Source organism: Panulirus ornatus, chromosome 1 (assembly GCF_036320965.1).
Source record: "Panulirus ornatus isolate Po-2019 chromosome 1, ASM3632096v1, whole genome shotgun sequence".
Lineage (NCBI taxonomy): Eukaryota > Metazoa > Arthropoda > Malacostraca > Decapoda > Palinuridae > Panulirus > Panulirus ornatus.
In genome coordinates, this window is record NC_092224.1 from 64,283,680 (window position 1) to 64,295,788 (window position 12,109).

General features: G+C 41.6%; 1 protein-coding gene across 6 annotated transcripts in view; it reads right to left on the minus strand.

Annotated features, from left to right (window-relative positions):
• Nucleotides 1-12,109, minus strand: part of LOC139749153 (sphingosine kinase 1-like) — a 148,470-nt gene that overhangs the window by 115,642 nt on the left and 20,719 nt on the right. The gene's annotated exons all lie outside the window — the stretch shown is intronic.

Here is a 12,109-nt window from a genome sequence, read left to right on the forward strand (position 1 = left end):
TGGAACGATGTGGGATACCGGGGATATATATATATATATATATATATATATTTATTTATTTATTTATTAATCTAGTTACTATACTTTGTTGTTGTTTCCCGCGTAGGCGAGGTAGCACAAGGAAATAGACAAAAGAATAGCCCAACCCACCCACATACACGACCACACATGCACATATACATACCTATACATCTCAACATATATATATATATATATATATATATATATATATATATATATATATATTTTTTTTTTTCTTTTCACACTTCCCCATTTCCCGTGATAGCGAGGTACCGCCAAGAACAGAGGACCGAGCCCCCGAGGGAACATCCTCACCTGGCCCCCCTCTCCGTTCCCTCTTTTTGGAAAAAAAAAAAAAAACAGAAGAAAGAAAGGCCCAACCCACCCACATACACATGTATATACATACACGTCCACACACAGCACATATACATACCTATACATCTCAGTGTATACATATATATATATATATATATATATATTATATTATTTTTTATTATTTTGCTTTGTCGCTGTCTCCCACTTTTGCAAGTTAGCGCAAGGAAAAGGACGAAAGAAATGGCCCAACCCACCCCCATACACATGTATATACATACACGTCCACACACGCAAATATACATCTCAATGTACACATATATATACACACACAGACATATACATATATACACATGTACATAATTCATACTGTCTGCCTATATTTATTCCCATCGCCACCTCGCCACACATGGAATAACATCCCCCTCCCCCCTCATGTGTGCGAGGTAGTGCTAGGAAAAGAAAACAAAGGCCCCATTCGTTCACACTCAGTCTCTAGCTGTCATGTAATAATGCCCGAAACCACAGCTCCCTTTCTACATCCAGGCCCCACAGAACTTTCCATGGTTTACCCCGGACGCTTCACATGCCCTGATTCAATCCATTGACACCACGTCGACCCCGGTATACCACATCGATCCAATTCACTCTATTCCTTGCCTGCCTTTCACCCTCCTGCATGTTCAGGCCCCGATCACACAAAATCTTTTTCACTCCATCTTTCCACCTCCAATTTGGTCTCCCACTTCTCCTCGTTCCCTCCACCTCCAACACATATATCCTCTTGGTCAATCTTTCCTCACTCATTCCCTCCATGTGCCCAAATCATTTCAAAACACCCTCTTCTGCTCTCTCAACCATGCTCTTTTTATTTCCACACATCTCTCTTACCCTTACATTACTTACTCGATCAAACCACCTCACACCACATATTGTCCTCAAACATCTCATTCCCAGCACATCCACCCTCCTGCGCACAACTCTATCCATAGCCCATGCCTTGCAACCGTACAATATTGTTGGAACCACTATTCCTTGAAACATACCCATTTTTGCTTTCCCAGCTAATGTTCTCAACTTCCAAACATTCTTCAAGGCTCCCAGGATTTTCGTCCCCTCCCCCACCCTATGATTCACTTCCACTTCCATGGTTCCATCCACTGCCAGATCCACTCCCAGATGTCTAAAACACTTTACTTCCTCCAGTTTTTCTCCATTCAAACTTACCTCCCAATTAACTTGACCCTCAACCCTACTGTGCAGAGTGAAAGGGTTAGGGAAAATGATTTGGTAAACAGAGAAGAGGTAGTAAAAGCTTTGCGGAAGATGAAAGCCGGCAAGGCAGCAGGTTTGGATGGTATTGCAGTGGAATTTATTAAAAAAGAGGGTGACTGTATTGTTGACTGGTTGGTAAGGTTATTTAATGTATGTATGATTCATGGTGAGGTGCCTGAGGATTGGCGGAATGCTTGCATAGTGCCATTGTACAAAGGCAAAGGGGATAAGAGTGAGTGCTCAAATTACAGAGGTATAAGTTTGTTGAGTATTCCTGGTAAATTATATGGAAGGATATTAATTGAGAGCGTGAAGACATGTACAGAGCATCAGATTGGGGAAGAGCAGTGTGGTTTCAGAAGTGATAGAGGATGTGTGGATCAGGTGTTTGCTTTGAAGAATGTATGTGAGAAATACTTAAAAGAAGCAAATGGATTTATATGTAGCATTTATGGATCTGGAGAAGGCATATGATAGCGTTGATAGAGATGCTCTGTGGAAGGTTTTAAGAATATATGGTGTGGGAGGCAAGTTGTTAGAAGCAGTGAAAAGTTTTTATCGAGGATGTAAGGCATGTATACATGTAGGAAAAGAGGAAAGTGATTGGTGCTCAGTGAATGTAGGTTTGCGGCAGGGGTGTGTGATGTCTCCATGGTTGTTTAATTTGTTTATGGATGGGGTTGTTAGGGAGGTGAATGCAAGAGTTTTGGAAAGAGGGGCAAGTATGCAGTCTGTTGTGGATGAGAGAGCTTGGGAAGTGAGTCAGTAGTTGTTTGCTGATGATACAGCGCTGGTGGCTGATTCATGTAAGAAACTGCAGAAGCTGGTGACTGAGTTTGGTAAAGTGTGTGAAAGAAGAAAGTTAGGAGTAAATGTGAATAAGAGGAAGGTTATTAGGTATTGTAGGGTTGAGGGTCAAGTTAATTGGGAGGCAAGTTTGAATGGAGAAAAACTGGAGGAAGTAAAGTGTTTTAGATATCTGGGAGTGGAACTGGCAGCAGATGGAACCATGGAAGCGGAAGTGAATCATAGGGTGGGGGAGGGGGCGAAAATCCTGGGAGCCTTGAAGAATGTTTGGAAGTCGATAACATTATCTCGGAAAGTAAAAATAGGTATGTTTGTAGGAATAGTGGTTCCAACAATGTTATATGGTTGCGAGGCGTGGGCTATGGATAGAGTTGTGGACAGGAGGGTGGATGTGCTGGAAATGAGATGTTTGAGGACAATATGTGGTGTGAGGTGGTTTGATCGAGTAAGTAATATAAGGGTAAGAGAGATGTGTAGAAATAAAAAGAGCGTGGTTGAGAGAGCAGAAGAGGGTGTTTTGAAATGGTTTGGGCACATGGAGAGAATGAGTGAGGAAAGATTGACCAAGAGGATATATGCGTCGGAGGTGGAGGGGACGAGGAGAAGTGGGAGATCAAATTGGAGGTGGAAAGATGGAGTGAAAAAGATTTTGAGTGATCAGGGCCTGAACGTGCAGGAGGGTGAAAGACGGGCAAGGAATAGAGTGAATTGGATCGATGTGGTATACCAGGGTCGACGTGCTGTCAATGGATTGAATCAGGGCATGTGAAGCATCTGGGGTAAACCATGGAAAGTTGTGTGGGGCCTGGATGTGGAAAGGGAGCTGAGGTTTCGGGCATTATTACATGACAGCTAGAGACTGAGTGTGAACGAATGGGGCCTTTGTTGTCTTTTCCTAGTGCTACCTCGCACACATAAGGGGGGAGGGGGATGTTATTCCATGTGTGGCAAGGTGGCGATGGGAATAAATAAAGGCAGACAGTAGGAATTATGTACATGAGTATATATGTATATGTCTGTGTGTGTATATATATGTGTACATTGAGATGTATAGGTATGTATACTTGCGTGTGTGGACATGTATGTATATACATGTGTATGGGTGTGGGTTGGGCCATTTCTTTTGTCTGTTTCCTTGTGCTACCTCGCAAACGCGGGAGACAGCGACAAAGTAAAATATATATATATATATATATATATGGGTATGTTTGAAGGAATAGTGGTTCCAACAATGTTGTATGGTTGCGAGGCATGGGCTATGGATAGAGTTGTGCGCAGGAGGATGGATGTGCTGGAAATGAGATGTTTGAGGACAATGTGTGGTGTGAGGTGGTTTGATCGAGTAAGTAACGTAAGGGTAAGAGAGATGTGTGGAAATAAAAAGAGCGTGGTTGAGAGAGCAGAAGAGGGTGTTTTGAAATGGTTTGGGCACATGGAGAGAATGAGTGAGGAAAGATTGACCAAGAGGATATATGTGTCGGAGGTGGAGGGAACGAGGAGAAGTGGGAGACCAAATTGGAGGTGGAAAGATGGAGTGAAAAAGATTTTGTGTGATTGGGGCCTGAACATGCAGGAGGGTGAAAGGAGGGCAAGGAATAGAGTGAATTGGATCGATGTGGTATACCGGGGTTGATGTGCTGTCAGTGGATTGAATCAGGGCATGTGAAGCGTCTGGGGTAAACCATGGAAAGCTGTGTAGGTATGTATATTTGCGTGTGTGGACGTATGTATATACATGTGTATGGGGGTGGGTTGGGCCATTTCTTTCATCTGTTTCCTTGCGCTACCTCGCAAACGCGGGAGACAGCGACAAAGCAAAAAAAAAAAAAAATATATATATATATATATATATATATATATATATATATATATATATATATATATATATATATATATATATTATCCCTGGGGATAGGGGAGAAACAATACTTCCCACGTATTCCCTGCGTGTCATAAAAGGCGACTACAAGGGAAGGGAACGGGGGGCTGGAAATCCTCCCCTCTTGGGTTTTTTTTTTTTTTTCCAAAGAAGGAACAGAGAAGGGGGCCAGATGAGGATATTCCCTCAAAGGCCCGGTCCTCTGTTCTTAATGCTACCTCGCTAATGCGGGGAATGGCGAATAGTATGAAAGATATATATTTTTTATTTTTTATTTTTTTTTTTTTTTTTTTGCTTTGTCGCTGTCTCCCGCGTTTGCGAGGTAGCGCAAGGAAACAGACACACACAAGTACATAATTCATACTGTCTGCCCTTATTCATTCCCGTCGCCACCCCACCACACATGAAATGAAAACCCCCTCCCCCCGCATAGGCGTGAGGTAGCGCTAGGAAAAGACAACAAAGGCCACATTCGTTCATGCTCAGTCTCTAGCTGTCATATATAATGCACCGAAACCACAGCTCCCTTTCCACATCCAGGCCCCACAGAACTTTCCATGGTTTACCCCAGATGCTTCACATATTCCTTGCACGCCTTTCACCATCCTGCATGTTCAGGCCCCGATCACTCAAAATCTTTTTCACTCCATCTTTCCACCTCCAATTTGGTCTCCCACTTCTCCTCATTCCCTCCACCTCCGACACATATATCCTCTAGGTCAATCTTTCCTCACTCATTCTCTCCATGTGCCCAAACCATTTCAAAACACCCTCTTCTCTCTCTCAACCACGCTCTTTTTATTTCCACACATCTCTCTTACCCTTACATTACTTACTCGATCAAACCACCTCACACCACATATTGAGCCAGTCACTTTCCTCTCTTCCTACATGTACACATGCCTTACATCCTTGATAAAAACTTTTCACTTGCTTCTAACAACTTACCTCCCACACCATATATTCTTAATACCTTCCATAGAGCATCTCTATCATATGCCTTCTCTAGATCCATAAATGCTTCATACAAATCCATTTGCTTTTCTAAGTATTTCTTACATACATTTTTCAAAGCAAACACCTGATCCACACATCCTCTACCACTTCTGAAACCACACTGCTCTTCACCAATCTGATGCTCTGTACATGCCTTCACCCTCTCAGTCAATAACCTCCCATATAATTTCCCAGGAATACTCAACAAACTTATACCTCTGTAATTTGAGCACTCACTCTCATCCCTTTGCCTTTGTACAATGGCACTATGCAAGCATTCCGCCAGTCCTCAGGCACCTCACCATGAGTCATACATACATTAGATAACCTTACCAACCAGTCAACAATAGTCACCCCCTTTTTTTTTTTTACTAATTCCAGTGCAATACCATCCAAACCTGCTGCCTTGCCGGCTTTCATCTTCCACAAAGCTTTTACTACCTCTTCTCTGTTTACCAAATCATTCTCCCTAACCCTCTCACTTTGCACACCACCTCGACCAAAACACCCTATATCTGCCACTCTGTCATCAAACACATTTAACAAACCTTCAAAATACTCACTCCATCTCCTTCTCACATCACCACTACTTTTTATCACCTCCCCATTTGCCCCCTTCACTGATGTTCCCATTTGTTCCCTTGTCTTACACACTTTATTTACCTCCTTCCAAAACATCTTTTTATTCTCCCTAAAATTCAATTATACTCTCACCCCAACTCTCATTTGCCCTCTTTTTCACCTCTTGCACCTTTCTCTCGGACCTCCTGCCTCTTTTCTTTTATACATCTCCCAGTCATTTGCATTATTTCCCTGCAAAAGTCTTCCAAATGCATCTCTCTTCTCTTTCACTAATACTCTTACTTCTTCATCCTACCACTCACTACCCTTTCTACTCTGCCCACCTCCCACACTTCTCATGCCACAAGCATCTTTTGCACAAGCCATCACTGCTTCCCTAAATACATCCCATTCCTCCACCACTCCATTTACGTCCTTTGTTCTCACCTTTTTCCATTCTGTACTCCGTCTCTTCTCCTGGTACTTCCTCACACAAGTCTCCTTCCCAAGCTCGCTTACTCTCACCACTCTCTTCACCCCAACATTCTCTCTTCTTTTCTGAAAACCTCTTCAAATCATCACCTTTGCCTCCACAAGATAATGATCAGACATCCCTTCAGTTGCACCTCTCAGTACATTAACATCCAAAAGTCCCTTTTTCGCGCACCTATCAATTAACATGTAATCCAGTAACGCTCTCTGGCCATCTCTCCTACTTATATATGTATACTTATGTATATCTCTTTTTAAACCAGGTATTCCCAATCACCAGTCCTTTTTCAGCACATAAATCTTCAAGCTCTTCACCATTTCCTTTTACAGGACTGAACACCCCATGTATGCCAATTATTCCTTCAACTGCCACATTACTCACCTTTGCATTCAAATCACCCATCACTATAACCTGATCTCATGCAGCAAAACTACTGACACACTCACTCAGCTGCTCCCAAAACACTTGCCTCTCATGATCTTTCTTCTCATGCCCAGGTGCATATGCACCAATAATCACCCATCTCTCTCCATCAACTTTTAGTTTTACCCATATCAATCTAGAGTTTACTTTCTTACACTCTTATCACATACTCCCACCACTCCTGTTTCAGGAGTAGTGCTACTTCTTCCCTTACTCTTGTCCTCTCACTAACCCCTGACTTTACTCCCAAGACATTCCTAAACCACTCTTCCTCTTTACCCTTGAGCTTCATTTCACTCAGAGCCAAAACATCCTGGTTCCTTTCCTCAAACATACTACCTATCTCTCCTTTTTTCTCATCTTTGTTACATCCACACACATTTAGACACCCTAATCTGAGCCTTCGAGGAGGATGAGCACTCCCCGCATGACTCCTTCTTCTGTTTTCCCATTTAGAAAGTTATAATACAAGGAGAGGAGGGTTTCTAGCCCCCCTCTCCCGTTCCATTTAGTCGCCTTCTAAGACACGTGAGGAATGCATGGGATGTATTCTTTCTCCCCTGTCCCCAAGGATAAGGGGATTGGGGTGTCTAAACGTGTGTGGATGTAACCAAGATGAGAAAAAAGGAGAGATAGGGGAGAAAGAATACCTCCCACGTATTCCCAGCGTGTCGTAGAAGGCGACTTAAAGGGAAGGGAGTGGGGGTTGGAAATCCTCCCCTCTCATTTTTAGCTTTCTTAAAGAAGGAACAGAGGTGGGGGCCAAGTGAGGATATTCCCTCAAAGGCTCAGTCCTCTGTTCTTAACACTACCTTGCTAATGCGAGAAATGGTGAATGAATAGTATGAAAAAACAAATAGTGGTTCCAACAATGTTGTATGGTTGCGAGGCGTGGGCTATGGATAGAGTTGTGCGCAGGAGGGTGGATGTGCTGGAAATGAGATGTTTGAGGACAATATGTGGTGTGAGGTGGTTTGATCGAGTAAGTAATGTAAGGGTAAGAGAGATGTGTGGAAATAAAAAGAGTGTGGTTGAGAGAGCAGAAGAGGGTGTTTTGAAATGGTTTGGTCACATGGAGAGAATGAGTGAGGAAAGATTGACAAAGAGGATATATGTGTCAGAGGTGGAGGGAACAAGGAGAAGTGGGAGACCAAATTGGAGGTGGAAAGATGGAGTGAAAAAGATTTTGAGTGATCGGGGCCTGAACATGCAGGAGGGTGAAAGGCGTGCAAGGAATAGAGTGAATTGGAACGATGTGGTATACCGGGGTCGATGTGCTGTCATTGGATTGAACCAGGGCATGTGAAGCGTCTGGGGTAAACCATGGAAAGTTGTGTGGGGCCTGGATGTGGAAAGGGAGCTGTGATTTCGGTGCATTATTACATGACAGCTAGAGACTGAGTGTGAATGAATGGGGCCTTTGTTGTCTTTTCCTAGCGCTACCTCACACACATGAGGGGGGAGAGGGTTGTTATTCCATGTGTGGCGAGGTGGCAGTGGGAATAAATAAAGGCAGACAGTATGAATTATGTACGTGTATATATGTATATGTCTGTGTGTGTATGTATATGTGTACATTGAGATGTATAGGTATGTATATTTGCGTGTGTGGACGTGTATGTATATACATGTGTATGGGGGTGGGTTGGGCCATTTCTTTCGTCTGTTTCCTTGCGCTACCTCGCAAATGCGGGAGACAGCGACAAAGCAAAATAATATATATATATTTATTATTTTATTTTATTTTGCTTTGTCGCTGTCTCCCGCGTTAGCGAGGTAGCGCAAGGAAACAGACGAAAGAATGGCCTAACCCACCCACATACACATGTATATACATACACGTCCACACACGCAAATATACATACCCATACATTTCAATGTACACATATATATACACACATAGACACCTACATATATACACATGCACAAAATTCACACTGTCTGCCTTTATTCATTCCCATCGCCACCTCGCCACACATGGAATAACATCCCCCTCCCCCCTCATGTGTGTGAGGTAGCGCTAGGAAAATACAACAAAGGCCCCATTCGTTCACACTCAGTCTATAGCTGTCATGCAATAATGCCCGAAACCACAGCTCCCTTTCTGCATCCAGGCCCCACAGAACTTTCCATGGTTTACCCCAGACGCTTCACATGCCCTCATTCAATCCATTGACAGCACGTCGACCCCGGTATACCACATCGATCCAATTCACTCTATTCCTTGTCCGCCTTTCACCCTCCTGCATGTTCAGGCCCCAACCACTCAAAATCTTTTTCACTCCGTCCTTCCACCTCCAATTTGGATAGAGTGTTAAGAGAGATTAAAGCAACACTAGGGGGGTGCTGTGATAGAGTGTGGCAGAGGTATGGTAGCTAGCTGCAAGCCTGTTTGTGGATGATACTGTGTTGTGTGGTTAGAGTGAAGAGGAGTGGCAAAAGGTAGTAAGTGTGTTTTATGATGTGTTACTCTAAGCATAGGCAATTGAAGGTAAATTAAAGTAAAAGTAAAGTAATAGTATTTGAAGAAAACAGAGTAAAAGTATGGATTTTGCGGAATTATATAGGGTGAAAGAAGAAAGTGTACTAAATTGTGTTTTGGATAAGGGAAGAGAAAGACTGGAAGAGGTGAGAGAATTTAAGTGTTTAGGAGCTGTCAGGGGTAAGTTTTGTGATAGGGAAGAAGAGATAAGGGAGAGAGCAGTACAGGGTAGAAGTCATTGGGTCCTGTCCCTTAATAGAATATTGAAGGGTAGAAGTGTAAGGATGGAAGTTGAAAGGGGATGAAGGGACAGCATAGTCCTCTAAGTCCTGACCCATACAGCCAAAACACATGTGAAATGAGTCACTGAGGATAAGAATCCAGGCTCTGGAAATGAGCTATTTTAGAGAAGCATGCTGTTTGACTTGGTAGAATGAAGGAATACATAAAGGGGTGTATGAGATGTGGTATGGCAGGGAATGAATTGTGAAGTGGCAGAATGGGTGAAATGTAATACTTTGAGGAGATGTGGGCATGTGGAAAGAATGCAAGACTGGGAGTTTACAAAAAGAGTGTATGATAGTACATATAAAGGGATTGGTGTGAGAGGAAGACCACCAGTGACATGGGGAAATAAAATGGAAGAATAATGGAGATATAGAAATGGTAGAAGAATGCATAGAATAGTGTATGCGAGGGAGGCATGTAAGGACAGGGATAAGTTCAGACTCTTTCTCTGTGGTCACGCCCTTGATGGAAATACCCAGAGGGAACGGACATCAGAGATATAGATAGATAGATATAGCAGCATTCCATAAACTAACAAGACATGAAGTAATTCTGTTCATAATCTTCGTAGTAAGGGAAACATTATAGTATGGTAGAATACATGGCACTGGATTGTTGGAGCATGCTACAAGCCATATATCCCAAAAAAAAAATTTACTGTAAATCCTGCAGTAAATAAGTGAGTAATCAGTTTTCCTAGATGTCATTAACAAAACCTCTTATAGCTATAGCTACTCCCCAAAAGTTTATATCCTGATAATTTTGTATTTTTTCTTGGTTTCCTTCTGTTCTTATTATCTTAATTCTACTCGTCTAAACATGTGACTGAATTCTCTTTTACTTCTCTGTCCATAATTGATATTTTAGTGAATCATTTGTCAAGAGCCTCAACATCTCTAAAGCATTTAACAAAGTGAAGCATATATTTTTACCTTTTTAAACCATTATCCTTTGACTTCTCTGCTTTTCTCTCTTTTGCATAACTACCTTCCTAGATTTTCCATTGTGGTAGTACAGGTACCGAACCATTTATCTAGATTCCAGAAAACCTAAAGTTCCAGAAATCCAGGATTTTTTTGAAGCTGGCTAGTTTTGAATGTGGTGGACTTTGTAGTACTTTGTCGCTTGGCCACTGTGTTTTGATTTGGCATGGTGTACCAGCCAAGCAGCAGTTCAAACAGGACAGCCGCTGTGGACACTTGTTCCTCTGCAAATTTATGATTATTTGTCTCATGCCACATTTTTGAAAAGGATTAATTTGTAGCTATGTGGTGAAAACAGTTTCGTTCTTTATTTTCCTTCATTTACTTTTCATCATATATTTTGGATTTCTAATTTTATATTTTACACAGTATTCTATATTCTAAGAATTTATAGTGGGTTAATAAAGTTTAAACAGATCCTGCTTTAAAAGGTTATTAATTTGTATCTCTTTAATACAATTTTTTTTCTTTATTTTTTGTCATTTTATATTTTATGTATATATATTAGGCCATTTTACAGAAAATGCAGGAAATCCTGAAATCTGGGTTGCCTTCAGTCCTAAGCTTTCTGGATAAATGGTACAGTACCTTTAGCTAATAAAGCAACTTTCTAATCCTGTCAGCAGTTGTCCATCAGGGTTCTGACCTATTCCTTACTCTGTTCTTTCCAATAGTTATCTTCTTTCTTTAACCACTGTGCTTTATTCATTCTTTTGCCAATGATTCCACTCTACTTGCTTTAACTCCTGTGCTCACTCCCATACTTGTTCCTTTTTCACACAGAACATTTTTCATGTCTTAACTTGGACCTGTGCACTATTTCAGATTGGGGAAGTGATTACCTTGTTAAATGCAATAGCACAAAAATAGTTTCTACTCATATCTCTAAATCTCACTAGTTCTCCGCTACTAAATTTCAAGAGAGTACAATTCAACTTTGCAGTAACATAACCTTGTTAGGCAAAACCATATCCTGAAAACCCTATATAATGAACATCACAAAATTTCCTTCCCAAAAGGTGGTGTACAAAATAGGCACCATAGTTAATTATTTTTCTTGTGAGCAACCATTCCATATCTACAGATCTTACTCACCCCAGCATGGAGTAACATGGTTAAATTCAGCAACATAAGCATGCAGCTTTTACATACATCTTTTTCTGAATCTTACTAACTTCCAACTATTTAATTTCATAAAAACAATTCAACCCTGCTGAAACATGTTGGTCACAACTATATCCTAGAATCCCACAAACTTTGCACAGGAACCAATATTATATGTCTTGTGAGCAGCCAATCCATATCAACAAGTCTTATTCACCCCAGTATTGACTGAGGTGGCTCTTCTTCCAAATCCTGTCAGCCAAAGTGATGTCAAAGGCCTTCCTCAATATTAACTGTCCACTTATCACCTCTCTTCAATCATCCCTTTCTATTCATGACTTTGCTGTCCTCTCTCTATTCTAGTATTGTTATTTTGGCAATTACACTCATGAACTATCTCCTAGCTACTAAGGATTGGACCTATGCTATGCAACTGGTTGGTCCTTTCCATGGTTTCTATGATGAGACCAGCCACATGAGAA